Source organism: Eptatretus burgeri, unplaced genomic scaffold (genome assembly GCF_056783735.1).
Source record: "Eptatretus burgeri isolate ZD-2024b unplaced genomic scaffold, Ebu_testis_v1 Ebu_testis_scaffold_94, whole genome shotgun sequence".
Taxonomy (NCBI): Eukaryota; Metazoa; Chordata; class Myxini; order Myxiniformes; family Myxinidae; genus Eptatretus; species Eptatretus burgeri.
The window spans coordinates 83731-100000 of record NW_028222044.1 but is presented as its reverse complement, the minus strand read 5'-3'; the positions used below and the strand labels follow the sequence as shown (position 1 = coordinate 100000).

At 44.7% G+C, this 16270-nt stretch overlaps 1 protein-coding gene across 29 annotated transcripts in view; it reads left to right on the top strand.

The window, feature by feature from the left end:
* The first annotated feature begins 3180 nt into the window (after positions 1-3180).
* LOC147007579 (uncharacterized) overlaps positions 3181-16270 on the top strand; it is an 82892-nt gene continuing 69802 nt past the window's right edge. For 24 of the 29 annotated variants that reach the window (XR_015054106.1, XR_015054101.1, XR_015054105.1 and 21 more), the window contains exon 1: positions 3181-4001. The gene's annotated coding sequence lies outside the window, so the exon portion shown is untranslated. Of the gene's footprint in view, positions 4002-11483; positions 11597-16270 lie in introns of all 29 variants that reach the window. The other 5 variants (XR_015054095.1, XR_015054096.1, XR_015054097.1 and 2 more) reach the window with 5 other exon arrangements.

Here is a 16270-nt window from a genome sequence, read left to right as displayed (position 1 = left end):
TTTGTCAAAATCAGATCCAGAAAAGATGGAGTACCATTGGTTGAGATCAGGGTCGGGAAATTGACCATTTGAGTCAGTCCCAATGAGTCGCAGAAAGCTTTTGCTGAAGTGCCATGACAGGTGAGAGAGGTACCCACACCTTGCCAACTGGCATTTTTTTTCGTATACCTTGGTCGAGGCTCGTATGAGAGCTAACACACAACTCACAGCAAGGAGGCATGAGACAAGAGGGGCGGGAGTGGAAGGGACAAAACAGTGGGGAACAGACACATTAGGTGAACTGTGGAAGGGAGAGGGATGGGGATGGGACGAGGAACATGGCGAAGAGAAGATGGACATTTCAGGGACTTTCAGGAAGGAAAGCAGGAGAAATGAAGGAAGTGGGCTTGGGTGGATTATCGGGGGTAGAAAAGATCGAGGATTTTGATGGGGGAAGATAAGAGGTGGTGGTGAACAGCTGTTTTGAAAGCCTGGAGGGAAGAATGGGAAAGAATAGAGTGAGGAAGTTTATTCCAAAGGCGGGAAAAAAGAGGAATGAAAGAGTGAAGATGAGCAGTGATTCGTGATTTTGGTAGTTTTACCAGAAGGGCGTTGTTGGCGGACCTTGAGCGCCCTGTGGAAATGTGGTGGGGACAAATCGCAGAGAGAGCAGGGGGGGCAAGGCTGGAGAGGAGTCGGTAGAAGACAGAAAGACCACCGACCAACCTGCGGTGATTGAGTGAGAGGCCCAAAGACTCAGCTTCATTGCGGGAGATGCCGATGATCTTAAATGCATGATGACAATTGAAGTGACCACATATGAGGAAGAGAGTTTGGATGAGAAGATAGAAGTTGGTCCATGTTTTCGGATAGTGAGGTGTAGATGGAGTCATCACTGTTTGGTGGACTGTACAGTACACATAAAACATGAGGTGGGAGTAGAGGGAAGCCGTATCCAGAGGTATTCCTCGGGGTGTGGGGGAGTGAGGGCAGTGCATGGAGAGTGAGGAATAGAGTCTTTGATGAAGAGGGCATCTTCACCAGGACGAGGCTCAGGTCTGTCACACCGGATGAGAGAGCAACCAGGGAGAGATAATTGGGAGTCAGAGACGTCTTGAGGGAGGAAAGTTTCTGTTGGGCAGATTATGTCTGGTTTGTCAGTGGCAACCTGTATGGAAGGATCTGTAAGGTTTGAGCAAAGGCCCTGGATATTTGAGGTCCACATTGTTCATGAAGAGGGAGGGGAGGAGGTTTTGGGTGCAGGGGGTGGGAGGGGAGGGGGAGGAAAGGACAAGGGAGGAGGAGGGGAGGTAAGCAGAGTTGTTGAAAGAGGGTGGGGAGTTGCGGAATAGCTGGAGGAGGGGGTCGGATGAGGAGAAAAGGCTTTGTGGTGCTGGGGGAGAGGGGGGGCAAGAGAGGGGGCAGAAGGCAGTTGAGGATTGGAGGAGGTGGAGTGATGAGATGGAGGTGAGTGGGCAGTGGAATTTATTTATTTTAAATAAGGATTGCATCACATTCGGAAAAGGGAAGGTTGAAGTAAAATGGTGGAGGTGTCTGGTGAATTTGGAACAGTAAACGCAGAGTGAAGCTGCTGGGTCGATGAAGAGGGTGGAGAGAGACACGTGGTTGCAGGAGGTGTATAGATCGAAAGGATACAAGGAAGGTTATTAATTTTTGATGTATTTTTGAAGAAAACCTCATTCAGTTTTTTGGTTTGAAAAAAAAAAATTCATAAATTTATTCAAAAAAAATGTGGTTTGAGTTCTTGTAGAATCTGCACCTTGTTGCCGTGAAGCTTCAGTGTTTGAAGCAAAATCCCGTGTGCAGTGGTGGTTGGAAGTCCCAGTTCTCCGGATGCATGTCAAAATGATTTTCTGGGACTGTGTTGAAATGATCCACAAACTCGTTCAACGTCTGCTGTACTTGTGCTTGTTCAACCGGTACTTTTACGTTTGTGACAACTTCCAGTCTCCTTAAACCTCTTGAACTGCTCTCTGATACAAGTCCACGAAGGCAGATTCCTTCCATACCCAGGGAGGAAATTACGCTTTAACTTACATGTCGGATCTCAACTCGATGAACCATTCGATGCACTGACCTTCTTCTTGTGGAGTTGCCATTTTCTTTTGCATTACATCATGAGGCCTGAAAAAAACAAACTGAATGAGTTTTCAGATGTCAGACATGAGATCAGGGCCGTCTCTATCAAGTGTATATCCCAAACTTTTGGTGCAGTCTGGCATCCCGCCTTGCTCTCAAATCGCTGTGCAGATAACATCGAAGGTGAGGTGCCCTCTTGGGTCACTGACTTCCTTTTACTCTCGTATTTAATACCTGACTCTCAACGGGATATTTTCATCTCTTTCTGTAAAAGGCTTCAGTGTTCCGAGATGGTGTTCTGAGGTCCAGTCCTATTCCAGATCCACATCAATGATCTTTTTGACTCAGGGAAAATCCTCTTTATGTCTTTGCTGATTTCACCATCTGCCTTTGACATCTTTCATCTTTCAGATTGGCAGACAGTGGTGTCTGTCCTCTCCATAGACCTTCATCGTTCAACATTCGAGATTTGACTTTGATAGTCACAGGCTGGTCCAACACTTGTGATACAGGTAACCAACCACAAATCCGGGAACCCGAAATCCGGTTTTACCTGAAAACCATCAAATTTTCCAATTTGAAATGATAATTTTGAAATAAAAACGAATTGTTCGTCATGAAAGGGATACTGGAAGTGAAAGGGCTGAGACAGCAAATGCTCACTCCTCTGATCACTCAAACCTCAAACCAGAAAGTTGAAAGCCACAGTTGTGGTTGGTTACCTGTCCATCTTTCAATCCTGTGAAATCTCACACTCTCACTCTGTCTGTCTGCTTGCCCCCCCTCCCCCCATATATAACAAATGAATGTGGTGCAAAATACATCGGAAAATATAGATTTTGTTAAATAATTAATTTACACATATCATAAAAACTTAAAGGGCCAGAAATTCAACAAAAAAAATTCAAAATGGACATTGCTGCGTTGGACACAAGGTTAGTCGTTGTTTGGTGGAACAATTCCTGTTTTTTTCTTATTGTGACGTACCAGCTCGACACGTGGAAATACCACGTGATGAAAAATGTGACCAAGTCAACAAGTCCTGCACCTTCTCCCCTCCATAAACGCCAAGTCCTCAAGCTCTGCCTCCCAACCCTTAAACATCAATCCCCCCTCCAGGCCTTTACACTCTGTAACCGTTCGGGTTCAGGCTGTGCAGCAGCGGAACACTGGGCTCATGAGAAAACAGGAAACATCCCAACACTTCCCTGGTGTTGTGTATAAACAGACAGCCCACCCCGACGATCCTTCCCTCATCTGCCTTTCATCCTCATGCTCCACACTCCACATCCGCTAACGTCACTTCCGGTTCCACCTCGTCAGTTCCGGCTCATCACGTATTCGTTCATATTCAAACAACTCCCACCACCACAACCAGTTAAAAGAGGAAATCGTTATGAAGCCTCAGGTCATCAATGGACGTCACAAAAACGAGATGTAAAGAACTGTTCAGTAAAAGAAGATGTGAATCACCGTTAAAACAATCTCCCAACACCTGTTACACTGCCATCACTATCAGCCCGGCCAACCCAAAGGAAAGGTGTGATCGTAATGGGAACTACCTTCGTTGTCAGCCATGACACAGCCCTCCACACACGTCACGATCTCCTGTCCAGCGAACAATCCCACGAGATATGTGGAAAAGATGTCACGTGGTATATTCACGGCCTTGCGTGTTGATACCCAGTGTGGAATAAAGTAGTTCCTGTCCCGCCATTTCCCGTTCCTGAGGTGATTTTTCCAAGCTCCACTTAATCTGATCGCACACATCATAAACTGACCATGAGGATGGGATCTCTTTGTTGCGGTGAAGTTATTTGAACGACGCTGAGTTGCTGTGCAAGTCCAAGACCCGTTGAGTTTTGTTGGAACAGCAAGACAACGTTGGGGCCTGGAGGGTCAAAGGCCTTTGTCCTCAGATTGTGAGTGAAGGCCATTTGTGTTGTGTCGTGAACATGTGTCAGGCTGGATCGGGGACATTGATCCGTTTGATGAAGGGTGGGAAGATTGGCGATCATATCGGGAGAGGCTGGAACAGTAGTTTTTGGTGAAGGCCCGGTCACACCTTGACGTTTTAGCCAGCGATGGCAACGTATTAAAATGTATGTAAAACGCTGGCTGACGTTGAACTTTTGATGTTTTTTTTTAAGATTCGGACGTATTCATAACGAGTTGGTCGTATGCATAACATATTAGTAATGGACACAGAACGTTTCGTTGTGTTATAGATAACTTATACCAACGAATGCTGAACCTGTTGTCGGCATACACAACCGATGCCCAACGATAGTCTAACTTAGGCAGAGCGCGTTGCACGCATCGCCGACGATGTCGTGACGTAGCCTATTAAAAGGCTGACGCACAACGATTCAAATCATAACTGCCGTAGAAATGGAAGTGTCAACATCGCGGTCACACCTTGGCGATCTTGCCAGCGTATGCCGACCTAAGAAAAATGTGTCTAAAACGTTGGGGCACGTCAAATACGGTATGAGTAAGTTTGGTATACGTGAGTACAACGCTAAAGTACGCTATCATACGTCGTAGTAAGTAGAGTACGTCAAGAAATTTTAAACGTTCAAAATTTTACGACGTACTCGGCCTCTGACACACGTTCCGCATGCGATGGCGATAAGTTTTACACACGATATGTGGACGCTTACACACGTCCACAAACGTTACTTATAAGCAACTCATAAGTCGAAACACGTCGCGGTAATGTCTTCTTTACGCGAAACTTATTTCTAACTTATGTTTGACGTGCTTTGAACCAATTCTTTACGTAGTCCCAACACACATCGACGTATGTAGACGTATTCCAATGACGTCTTCCGGTCGACAAAAAAAAAATGAACGTGTTTCTAGGTTACAACAGCCATATAAAGACGTGTTCCCAGCGGTTTTGGGAATTGGTATATAAAAATGCTGCTCATAAAAGGGAACCCAACAGTGTTTTCGAGTTCCTTTTTGAGTCGATGTCCATGTCAGCAGTATCAGTATCAGTATCAGTATTAGTAGTAGTTTGTTCATGTTGGCAGTAGTAGGTGAGTGTGAGGGGGAGGGTGTGGGTTATGATGGATCGTCCTTGCGTCCGCGTGTCCACGGGTTGGTTCATAGGCTGCCACTCAACGATTTAAATGGCTGCATCTCCACTATTGAAAGTAGACGCTTGCGCTCAACAATTGAATTTTTTTTACACTCAACGACTTTTAAACGGTACCACTCAGCTATTTCATTGTTTACAATGAACGATTTAAATTGCTGTCACTCGCCTTTGTTTTTTGACGCTGGCGCTCAGAAATTTTAATCGTTTCTATTGAACGTGCCAAATAGCTCAAACCCCACTATTGAAAGTAGACGCTTGCGCTCAACAATTGGATTTTTTTTTTACACTCAACGACTTTTAAACGGTACCACTCAACTATTTTCATTGTTTACAATGAACGATTTAAATTGCTGTCACTTGCCTTTGTTTTTTGACGCTGAGGTTTTGAAATTTGAAGCGTTTCTTCTGAACGTGTTAAAACGCTCAAACTCGACTATTTTAAATAGACGCTGCCGATGGACAATTGGAATCATAGCCAAGCTAGACATCGAAGTGTGAACATCCTCGTCATGCCGAAGAAAAGTTTGAAGGACGCTGACGCAAGGACGATCCATTATACCGACGTCTTTCAGCCTATGAGTAACTTAAAAGTAACGTCTGTCGATGTGTGGCAACGATCGCGTAACGTGCCAACAACACGTTAATCATAGGTTAGAAATAAGTTTCGGGTACGCTAAACATTACCTCAGCGCGTCTCAACTTATGATTAACTTACAAGTAGCATGTGTTGACGTCTGTCAACGATCGCAGACCGTGCATACAACTTGTGGCCAGCGTAGCGGAACGTGTGAGTCATACGCCGGCATACGTCGTGAAATTTCAAGCATGAAAAAAATTTGAGGACAACCGAAAAGTACAACGTTTAAAGCCAGCGTACAACGACGTATGGCAGTGTTTTTCAGCGTGCTCTCAATGTTATTAAAACTTACCCATAACGTATTCAACGTGTGCCAGCGTTTTAGAAAAAAAAATTCAAAAATCGGCATACGTTGGCTAAAACGTCAAGGTGTGACCGGGCCTTGAATGACGTTGCTGGTGAAAGACAGGTTCCAGCATTTCTTGGTATCGTTAACATCAAAATGTCCGGATGGGCTGTTTGGGAATCTCACTGCGTCGGACAATCCGCACACAAAGTCTTGTGGGGAATTGGTGGAAACTCTCCAGGATCAGTGATGCCCAAAACCCAACAATTTCGATTCCACAGACGTGATCAGCAGGATGGAGGATTGATCTGTGGTTTTTCGTGCAGGGCCATATGTTGAGATACATGGTCATGTTTGTAAACGATGTTAATTGATGTTGTTAGGGGTTTTTTTGTGACTGCAGGAGAAGATTGATCTTGAAAAATCTTGGTGCCAATTTTTTTATGCATGTTTTGTGTGATTTTTTGTTTTTTCCAGAAAATACCAGATGACCGTGATCGTGTTGTTACGTTTGAGGGGGGGTATGCATTCAAAGGGTAATTAGGATGTTTAATTAGGTATGCCATGCTGTTCGAGTTTACCAGGATCTCGATGTAATAAGTAGCAATTCAGTGGTGATAAGTTGTCTAGTAAATGTTCATTTCTTCAAGGGGGAAATGATAATTGTCACGTAATTAGATAGGGACACGGGATAGGGTAAGTGTGTCTGCGTAAACCCCTTTTAGTAGTCCCTGGAGGCTGGCCGTGACGTCACAGGACAGGGCTGCGGATGGCTCCGCCCCGTGATCACGATTGGCGGAAAGCGACGGCGGTGGGCCAATAAAACTGCTCGATTGGAAGTGACGAGGACTGGAGGATAAAAAGGTTCTGTTCAGGGTCGAAAAGGGAAGAGGAAGAAGATCGGTACAAAAAGATCGTGTTTTTTTGGTGTGGAGGCTGTTGCGCGGGAAGCGTACTTGTTGTTGTGCTGATTCGATCGTGTTCTTCATCGTGTCTTGGAGCCTTGCTGAGCCTCGTGCCTCACCTTGGTTGGCTCTGGGGTTCTACTGACTCGGAGTACGGGGTCGAACGGCGGGCGGACCTGCCTCCCTCTCCTGCTCGCAATTTGGCGCCAGAACTGGTTCCCTGGCCGCTGTGAGCGGACTTGGGCCAAGACCAGGAGGTCGACAGCGCCACGGTTTCTTCTGCCCCCCCCTGACGAGAGCAAGGCCAGCTCATCCGACGCTGATCCAGGGACAGTTGCGTCCACACCACGGTCCAGCCTGACCACCAGAAGTAGCTACGGTGTGTGTGTGTGTGTGTGTGTGTGTGTGTGTGTGTGTGTGTGTGTGTGTGTGTGTGTGTGTGTGTGTGTGTGTGTGTGTGTGTGTGTGTGCGTGTGCGTGTGCGTGTGCGTGTGCGTGTGCGTGTGCGTGTGCGTGTGCGTGTGCGTGTGCGTGTGCGTGTGCGTGTGCGTGTGCGTGTGCGTGTGCGTGTGCGTGTGCGTGTGCGTGTGCGTGTGCGTGTGCGTGTGCGTGTGCGTGTGCGTGTGCGTGTGCGTGTGCGTGCGTGCGCGCGTGCGTGCGTGCGTGCGCCTTAGAGGGTTTGAGAATTGTATATTCGTTGGAATTGTCTGTGTTTTCCCCACGCCCGATCCCACTCCATCCCGTCGAATCGCCCCGGATCCCTTTTCTTGCCGAGTCTTGTTATTTCTGGTTAATAATAAAAACAAATAAACATCATCAACTCAGTGAAAAGTGACTCGTGCCACCTTCCTCGTCCCGTTTGCGGTAGAGCGATTAGAACCGCCATGTTTGGGTTATAAATAAATAAACCGCCTCCATCGTTTCGGCTCATTCTACGTTGGCGGGACTGTTCAAGTCCCGTGGACGTCACAGTGTTGTTATAACAAAAATTTATTTTTCAAAACTTAATTATAAGTTTGTCATGCAGAACCTTAAAATGACCGGTGAGATGCACAGAGTAATTTTGGCATGGAATTATCATGCTACTTATCTTATATAAATTGTTATATATTTTAAAATATGGGAAATATAGTGTATTTTCAAATTTATTGAACAAAATTGGTGCATGCTGCTTGGCCAACTTAAGGGTCACATTTTATATTATTTCAGAGTTCATCATTATAGTTCATCATCGCTGTCGTCTGAATCGGAAGCTGCTGATTGTTGAGTGTTCTCACAGATGTCATCAGATGCCTCACAAGTGCACATCTCTGTACATACATTTGCTCGCTTGCAGGAACAACATGCCGTTCGGCACATTTGTTTGACACATTTGCACCTCACAAGTTCCAGCACAGCCTTTGGTGCAGGTGGTCGATGGGTTATCACTGGCCTGTATAGGTTTTTCTTTAATGTCCAACCATATTCTGATGGTTCTGGTAGTTTGGGTTTGGCTATTTCATCATGGTACCACACCATAGCCTGATAATGAGCTCGCTTGATGTGTTGTTCCAGTGCTCCTTTTGTCGGTGGCAATTTCTTGGATTCTGCAAATGAGTTCAGATTCTTGGGTATATGTGTCACTTGCCTTTGTGTTTTCACTTCATACATTATGTTCTGTGCAATGTTGATGGTTGCCGTATCAATGTGGTTTGCACATTCATCAGCCAAGGACATGGATGGCCCTTTTAACACCCATCAGAGCAGTGCTGTCAAGGATGCTGGGACGTTATCATCTCTACTACCACTGTTAAGTGATCCGTCAAAGACCCATGGCGTTCCTCTGCCACGAAGAATGTCCTTTTGAAGAGTATTCGCACGTTCAAAAATGCTTTTCATGTTCTGTTCAATACTTCGGGAGTCAATTTCCTTTCTGATGGCAGAATCTTTCATAGTCTTGGAGCATAACATTTCAGATTGTCTCGCACTGGGACGTGAGAATTCAACATTTTCAAGGTGTCTTGATCAGATCTTTGACATGTTTGTGCTGAATCAATTTTCCTCCTACCACTCCATGCATTCTGCGGATGCCAATGTAGGTGTTGGTGGCATCATTCATTGAAACAATGTTGCCAGAGCGAAGTACATTTTTCAATACACTGAAGAACTCGATGTCTGCAAGAATAGTCCTTTGGTTCTGATCCACTTGGTGAGGATTCAACGTTTGTTGTTGTGATTGACACTGTACGTGTTTCACATAGCAGGGAGATGATATTTTACATCTATGGCCCGAGCGTCATTTGGTGATGTGGCTTGTAATCGAACTTTCCATTCATCATTATCACTGATTTGGACAGCGTCGTAGATTTTTTTTTCCAACGTCAAATGAACATACTTCATTCAATTGTTTTGTCGTTCCATCTCCACTACAGAATATACATTGCATCTTGTTATGTGAGAATGATGATGATCGGGTGACTGGCTTCGTCCCTGTTGTGGCATCTGAACACGGTGAGTTGTCATCACATTTTGATGCTTGGGAAGATGACGGACGGCCGACTGGAGATAATAGCAGAATGGCAGAATCTTTGGTGGCTGTACTTTTCTGAAATCACATCTTCGCACGATCAATTTTGAGCTTATGCACAGTCTCTTGAAAGCACCCCCTGTGCCAAGACGCCCCATATGATTGCAGATCTGATGCATCAACATCCCGGAGTCGGCTGCTCAATGGTAGATAACCAGGATCACCATAACCTGCACGCTCTTGAACACTGTCCAGGAACTTGTCATATGAGGTGGGATTGGCAACCAGTTGTCCACCTGGAACTTGACACTTCAGACATATTGCATAGTTTGTCTCTGAAGTTACATGAGGATGCTTGGAATGAGGTTTGTCCATTTTGATTTCAGAGAGATACCTCAATTTTTATGATTCGTGGTGTGTTACAACATATATAAGTACATCTGAAAGAAACAGAAGCAAGAAAGGTAAAGCAAACTTGTTAACCAAATGCATATAATGATTGTATTGGCATGACTGTGTGATTTATGCACGAGTATTATGATTAATATTAATGCGATGTCATCCACTCTCGAAACGACAAAGAAAATTGTGAATCTTCTGCACAAATTTATTGTAAGGGAATTAATATATAGTTTATATCGCTGCGATGTTGTCTATTTTCTAAAAAATGTATAATCAGCAAATAGTAAGATAATGATTAATTTATTATCTTGCCAAAACAAAGTTTTTGCAAGATATGCAAGTCAGCTTGTATGTTTTTTTTTGTTATCTTGCCAAAACGAAGTTTTTGCAAGATATGTTAGTCAGCTTGTATGTTTTTTATTTTTATTTTTTTATTTTTTTGTTTTGTTTGTTTGTCTGTAATCACGTATAAAAAATTCTGCAGAGCACAGTTATCATCGGAAATTTTTGTAACTTCGCATATCAGAGGCCTATAGGAGGTCCCTTTCAGCGCATAACATTTTGAAGGTCAAAGGTCAAAGGTCAAGGTCACTTTGGCGCAAATCAGGGGAGTCGACGAAACCCTTATTTTTTGAGTAATTTTGATCGGATCGTCTTCAAACTTCATGGGAATATAGTTCATGGTCTGGCGCTCAGCTGATTAATTTTTGGTGGTGATTGGCCTTGACCTTCATGGTTAGCGCCTTAGGTCAAACATATTTGACCCCAAGGTCAAATTTTCAAGTTTTAGGAACCGTATCATGTAGAACCTCAAATTGAACACCTTGATGAGTGCTTTCTAGATATGTCAAGCTTGAGACATTATGACGTCATTTGGTGACGTTCTGAGGCAAAAGGATATTTTTCATGGTTACTCCGCAGAACGATTCTCATCGGAATCTCTCGTAGGCAGATATTACTCAAGGAGTCACTCCTGGTGGATAGCAGCTCTGTTCACCTCAGTGTGACCTTAAAGAAGTCACACATGGTCACCTTTTGGCAAGATACGGGTCGCCCTGCGGGTGACATTGGTTTATTTTTTTTTGTTTGTATTCACGTATAAAAAAATTCTGCAGAGCACAGTTATCATTGGAAATTTTTGTAACTTCGCATATCAGGGGCCGAAAGAGGTCCCTTTCAGCGCACAAAATTTTGAAGGTCAAGGTCACTTTGTCGCAAATCAGGGGAGTCGACGAAACCCTTATTTTTTGAGTAATTTTGATCGGATAGTCTTCAAACTTCATGGGAATATAGTGCATGGTCTGGCGCTCAGCTGATTAATTTTTGGTGGCGATTGGCCTTGACCTTCATGGTTAGCGCCTCAGGTCAAACATATTTGACCCCAAGGTCAAAGTTTCAAGTTTTAGGAACCATATCGTGTGGTACCTCAAATTGAACACCTCGATGAGTGCTTTCTAGATATGTCAAGCTTGAGACATTATGACGTCATTTGGTGACGTTATGAGGCAAACACATTTTTCATGGTTACTCTGTTGAACGATTCTCATCGGAATCTCTCGTAGGCAGATATTCCTCAAGGGGTCGCTCCTGGTGGATTGCAGCTCTGTTCACCTCAGTGTGACCTTAAAGAAGTCACACATGGTCACCTTTTGGCAAGATACGGGTCACCCTGCAGGTGACATTGGTTTTATTTTTTATTTATTAATGATCTGCGAAGTTGTATTTGAACATACCCAATCAAATAACTCTTCTGAAATGGGATTCCTCATGATCAAGAACTGTAATTTATTACAACAAATAGACTGTTGTTCTCTTAACGAATTTTGCATCTATATATATATATATATATATATATATATATATATACATATACATATATATGCCAATTCGTTGAATTTCATGATTTAGAGGTGTCCATCTTGGATTTTACGGTACCATTTCATTAAACTATGGTATGTATAAATTCTGACATTTTCATTGTATACCATGGTCCACATCGATCATTTTGAGGTGCAACATGACGTGGTTCATCAAAGATACAAAAAAATCACGTCAAAAATTTTGCTGAATCGGTCAATTATATGTTCTGATGTATACACCTGAAAAAAACGTCGTCAAATATCTCTAAAAATTTGCCACTAAAGATTTTCTTGTTCAGTGGGATATTCTCAGTCAGAAAAACTTTTGTGCCACAAGTTAACATAATTTGCCAATATGCAAACATATGCCCCTGCACTTAAAATCACCGAGTTGAAAAGTTTTTCTCAGCACTGGAACTTTGGTGACAATCTAAATGACACACGACGAGACAGGCTCGTCTGGGATTGACGAGTGAGAGTATTCAGAAGCGCCTGTTGTCGGAAAGTGAACTTGGTTTCCGGAGAGTTATTGAACTCACGATTGCCACGGAAACTGCTGAAAAGACTCTGGGGAGTGAGGGAATAATGGAGGACACGAGGTCCACAAGATGACGACTAAGCCCGGGGCCGTGCCTTTCAGGTCGTCTGGTGCCCAGGACGATGGAAATTACAGGGGGTCTTGTTTCCGATGCGGAAGGAAACACCACCCTGATACTTGTTATTTCCCACACGAGGAGTGTTGCAACTCACTTGAAGGGCATGCTGCAAGAAGGTTCCAGAAGCTTGGAAAGAAAACGAACACAAATGTACACACTGTGAGTCGAAGAAACAACAACAGTGACCTGGAAGACCCGCTTGGAGCTAACATTGGAACCAACCATGTCAATAAACTCGGTCATCTGGATTTAAGGTGGCAGGAAGACTATCTGCGTATGGAGTTGGAGACTGGCTCGGCAGTCTCCGTCATTTCATTGTGTGAGTCCTCTGAACTGTACAAACATCTGAGACTAAAGAACACGACAGCTGCACTTCATACTTTCACCGATGAACAAAGTGAACCAAAATGCAAGCTGTGTGTGCAAGTACAGTACAATAAGCAATCCTTCGTGCTGTATTTGTTTGTTGTCGACACTCGTGGCCCAGCATTGTTGGGAAGAGACAGGTTGCAGACGATCAAGCTCGACTGGCACACTGTCAAGTCATTACATGTCGACTCAACCATTTCCGGATCGATTGATGCTCAATTGAAACACTTGCTCAACCAGTACTCTGAGGTCTTCAAGGATGAAATTTGAACTCGGAGACGCACGAAAGCAAGGTTGAGCCTCAAACCAAACTACACCATTGTTTCACAAGACTTGGCCAGCTCCACGTGCATTATGTCCAAAAATAGATGTTGAGCTTCAACCATTAGAACAGGCCGGTATTATCTCGGAGGGAGAATGGAGTGAATGGTCCTCGCCCGTAGCCCCCGTTGTGAAGTGAAATGGAGATATTAGGTTTTATGGGGATTTCAAGGTGTTGATGAATCCCTTATTTCAGGTGGATCAATACCCACTACCATCTGTGGAGGATATACTGGCAACATTCGCAGGAGGATAGATGTTCTCCCAGCTTGATTTTCATGAAGCTTACCTTAAGATGGAAATGGAAGAAGACTCCAAGAAGTACCGAACAATCGATACACACAAAGGTCTGTACCAGCACAGCAGACTGGTGTTTGGTTTACATCAGCCCCTGCAGTGTGGCAACGAACCATGGATCGGGTATTGGCAGGAATACCAATACAAAGGTACAATGTCTTATCGATGACAAAATCATCACTGGAAATTCAGACGGAGAACATTTGAAAATTTTGAGACTGGTTTTGTAGAGGCAAAAACAGCACAACCTTTGTAGTGCAGTGGATAAGCTCTCACATAATCACAATTGTTCATTTTATCAAAAATGCATGAAATTTATAGTGAAGTTAGTACGTACCATATTGTTCATTTTTAGATGTGGAGGGAAGTCAGATTTGACCTCTGAGGCCCGTGAGAGGTCAAATCCAAGATGGCCACCAGTCCACCGGGTCTCATCTTCAAACGCGCTTAATTTTCGAACCAAACAGTGTAGAAAAACATTTGAGGTATCATTTCCAACTAAATTGGGGATGCCCATTCATTTGATGATACGTTTGAGATCGCCAGAATTCAAGGAAATGCATTTTGGTCAAGGTCAAGGTAAAAATTGACCAAAAATAAGCAATCAGTTGAAATTTGCAAATTAACACCCAGTGGTGTCTCATGTTTGTGATGTCATTTCAAACAAATCATAAGATGCCCATATATTTGATGATCATTTTCAGGTTGCCAGAAGAGGTCATACATTGAGGTCAAGGTCAAGACTGAAGTATGCCGATATCTGAAGACAAAGGACTTCAATGCGCCAGCTGCACAAGGTCCCGTAAGACCTTCCAACATCCTGGCTGCTGCAGCTGCCACAGAAGATGAGTATGCATGGCTCAGCAAAGTCAAGACAGCTGTTAAAATCTACCATGGATGGCTGGATATCATGGTCTGCCGACCACGATGACGTGCACGAAACTGTCATCCCACCTCCAGCAATCAACACACTCTTGCCTCTGTTTCTTGACAATGCACGTTCGGTGGCAATGATACGGCACTCCATGGACATCGTCAAGGCAGCAGTTCAGCACTTGAACCCTGGTCATATTCCTGTCCTTGCTTCTGACCAACCACTGTATGCTCTTGCAAAGGAGTCCAGTGGACCTGGCCAGCCACTCGTGGAGAGGATCACTTCGTGATCATGTTCGGTGGTGTACACATCGAGATCGCCACGTTGAAGTTGCAGGGAGACTGGCTGGACGAATGCCCTGGTACGGGCTGATATTGCAAGTTCCGGAATAGCAAATTCCTTCATACATGCCAGCCATGTCACCAAGTCCCGCCATGCACACCAGGTCAAGGCTGCAAGCCTTTCTCCACTTCTCCAACAAGCTTGCAGTGAAGACTGCACATCCGATGATACTGATGCCATGCAACCTGATAGTCCACCTTTTGAGGAGTGGTGCATCCAGCGAGCAAAGGTCAGTGTCCACTTTGACTGCTGGCTTAAGATCCTGTCACTGTAGCTTCTCTTGCTGTGGTACATCAGGTCACTCCGTGAAGGTAAATTCCAGCTGTATGTGGAATCCCTGACGCAGATCATGCCCTGGATGTTTGCCCGAGATCACACCACTACTCCAGATGGTTTCCCGTACACATCCGTGACATGACTACTCTTGCTGAAAAACACCCAGATGTCCTCACATAATTCAAGTCTGGAAATTTTGTTGTGCACAAATCCAGCAACAAGTTCTCTGCCATGGCACTTGATTAGTCCCATGAGCAGAACAATGCAATGGTGAAAGGTTCTGGTGGGGCTATTGAACTGACTGGCAATGCAAGAGCACTCAGACACTGGATGGTAGCAGGGCCAGAAAAAGATCAATTTGACTGTTGGAGCGATTTGTGGTGCTGATGTATGACCGAACCAGTGAGTACGGAAGTGAACGATGCCAGGAAACAGCTCTTCACACAGAAGTCGACAACTCGAGAGAACATTCCTCCAACCCAGGCAGCACTCAAGCTGTACATCAAGCGCACTTGGTACCAGGCCAACTGTTGGAACCAGGCATTCGTCCTGCATCCTGAGATGCCAGATCCATCTGACGGGCTGGACAAGGGCAACAACTGGGTGGCAGCCGCTTTGCACCACTCTCCCCGAAGCATCAAAATCGTGCCATGAATTGATCCACTGTCGCTGCGAGAAAGGGTGCACTGGACGGACACTGCAAGTCTGCCAAAGCTGCCTCAAGTGCACTGCACTGTGCTTCTGTTCTGGAGACTTATATTTTGATCATTACCAATAGGATATTTGGAAATTGTGGATAGTGCTAATTCGAAAATTTATATGAGTGGGAAGATGGAGCCTGATGGAGTACTGCTCTCCCCTCTGGGCTGGTGCTCCTGCCTCCCACCTTTCTCGGCTTAACGCTGTCGAAACCAGGGCATTTAAGATCATCGGCATCTCCCGCAATGAAGCTGAGTCTTTGGGCCTCTCACTCAATCACCGCAGGTTGGTCGGTGGTCTTTCTGTCTTCTACCGACTCCTCTCCAGCCTTGCCCCCCCCTGCTCTCTCTGCGATTTGTCCCCACCACATTTCCACAGGGCGCTCAAGGTCCGCCAACAACCCCCTTCTGGTAAAACTACCAAAATCACGAATCACTGCTCATCTTCACTCTTTCATTCCTCTTTTTTCCCGCCTTTGGAATAAACTTCCTCACTCTATTCTTTCCCATTCTTCCCTCCAGGCTTTCAAAACAGCTGTTCACCACCACCTCTTATCTTCCCCCATCCAAATCCTCGATCTTTTCTACCCCCGATAATCCACCCAAGCCCACTTCCTTCATTTCTCCTGCTTTCCTTCCTGAAAGTACCTGAAATGT